Source organism: Rana temporaria, chromosome 1, assembly GCF_905171775.1.
Source record: "Rana temporaria chromosome 1, aRanTem1.1, whole genome shotgun sequence".
NCBI classification, from domain to species: domain Eukaryota; kingdom Metazoa; phylum Chordata; class Amphibia; order Anura; family Ranidae; genus Rana; species Rana temporaria.
The window spans coordinates 244,092,630-244,095,097 of NC_053489.1; positions in this window are offsets into that span (position 1 = coordinate 244,092,630).

Consider the following 2,468-nt stretch of genomic DNA (forward strand, 5'->3'; position numbering starts at 1 on the left):
GCAAACTCTGACCTCAACTAGCACATTTGAGCATTGCTATTGGCTGATGAAGGCTATGGTCAACCTAACAGACAGTAAATATGGTAGCAGATAAGTCAAAGCAACAGTTGCATCACTCAAGATAGTATTTGGTTAATAGCGGGCTCTGTGAGAAATGCGGTTTTGCAAATGGGATCTTGCTACTGCGTGATATTAGTGTGGGTGCTCTCAGAGCAGAGCCTCATGAGAGATGATGAGATGAGTATGCAGCTGAATAGGGGCAAGCGTTGGGGGAGGTATAGTGTTTTCAGTTCTCGTTAGTGTTTAGAATATGTGTCAGATTTGGAGTTTAGGTGTTAAAGAATGGGTTATATATTAAGGGGTTTTTATTTTAGGTTAAGCCAGGGGAGGGTTTATTGAGGCCTTCCAGCACCCATCAATGTCATGAAAGGAAGCTGAACATGTGCAGAAACCTGTTATAAAATTACAGGTGTGCATTTTTTAGCATTAGAGTCAGGCAGTCTGTGTTCAGGGCCGATCATTCGCATTTGATCGCTGCATGAGTGATTACATGGCAGTGGGCGCAGTTAGCTGCAGAAGTTGACACAGCTGGAACCTTCAGTGGGGTTTTCGCATGTAATCGGAATGCGGGTGCTATTGCAAGTGTAAATGCTTCCTTAAAGTTCCCACAGCTAAACCAGTGTTTCTCAAGTTGGGTGTTGCTGCACCCTGGGGAACCATCTGGGTTGCACTGGGGTGTCACGAGCATGGGACCGGGTTTGCCTTGGATTAGCATCATAGGGGGGCTCTGATGTGATGAGTAGCCTTTTGATGTTATGGGAGCCTCTGATGTGATGGGGGACCTCTTCTGATGTGAAGGGGGACCTCTGATGTGATGGGGGCCTCTTCTAATGTGAAGGGGGACCTCTGATGTGATGGGGGCCTCTTCTGATGTGAAGGGGGCCTCTGATGTGATGGGGGCCTCTGATGTGATGGGGGCCTCTTCTGATGTGAAGGGGGACCTCTGATGTGATGGGGGCCTCTTCTGATGTGAAGGGGGCCTCTGATGTGATGGGGGCCTCTGATGTGATGGGGGCCTCTTCTGATGTGAAGGGGGATCTCTGATGTGAAGGGGGACCTCTGATGTGATGGGGTCCTCTTCTGATGGAAGGGGGGCCTCTGATGTAAAGGGGGACCTCTGATGTGATGAGGGGCTTCTGATGTGATGGGGACCTCTGATGTGAAGGGGGACCTCTGATGTGATGGGGGGCCTTTGATGTGAAGGGGGACCACTGATATGAAGGGGGTTTCTGATAATAGGGGGACCCTAATATGATGAAAGAACCTCTGATGTGAAGTTAATTTTTTCAAGGTGGTTATGTGCATTGTCCCGTGTAAAAAACAAGGGTGGTTTCTTCTCCTTCCTCTCCCCATATATGTTACAAATTTGGTTTAAGTAAGTTGATGTACCATACTGTACAATTACTTTGTTTGTCCACTTTCTTTATTTTAAAGTATTTCCAAGTGCACTTGCAAGTGCAGTCACTGTAGATCTGAGGGGGAAATGCAAGGAACATAAAAAACAGCATTTTTTGCTTGCACATGATTGGATGATAGCAGAGCTTCCCCTCATTTTAGATCTTTTCCTCAGATCTACAGTGACTGCACTTCCAAGTGCACTTGCAGTGCATTTGTGGTGCAGAGTGGATTTGCCCTTAGTAAATGAACTTCAATCAATGCAATTCAACGTGTTTTGGATAGTGGTGACCTTCAGTTTAAACAAGCCAAAATAGAAATACAAATGGAGAATGGAATTGAAAAGTCTGTTTATGTATTCAAATCACCCACATTGCTTCCAACATCAATGTCTGAATAATTGTCTTAAGGAGCAAACCAAAATATGAGATTAGTTAATGAAAGGTCTAATTGAGAGCTAGATTTTGATGTAATAGCTGTGACGGGAGTAGATGTACTGAAAGTCCCTTGGCAGGTGAGTGGAAATATTGAGAGTCCCGTGTACTTACCTTGGCAGGTGAGTGGAAGTATAATGAGTGCCATGTACTGACCAGGACAAATAAATGGAAGTACTGCGAGTCCCATGTACTGACCCTGGCAGGTAAGTGGTAGTATAATGAGTCTCATGTACTGACCAGGACAAATAAATGGAAGTACTGCGAGTCCCATGTACTGACCCTGGCAGTTGAGTGGAAGTATAATGAGTGCCATGTACTGACCAGGACAAATAAATGGAAGTACTGTGAGTCCCATGTACTGACCCTGGCAGGTGAGTGGTAGTATAATGAGTCTCATGTACTGACCAGGACAAATAAATGGAAGTACTGCGAGTCCCATGTACTGACCCTGGCAGGTAAGTGGTAGTATAATGAGTCTCATGTACTGACCAGGACAAATAAATGGAAGTACTGCGAGTCCCATGTACTGACCCTGGCAGTTGAGTGGAAGTATAATGAGTCCCATGTACTGACCAG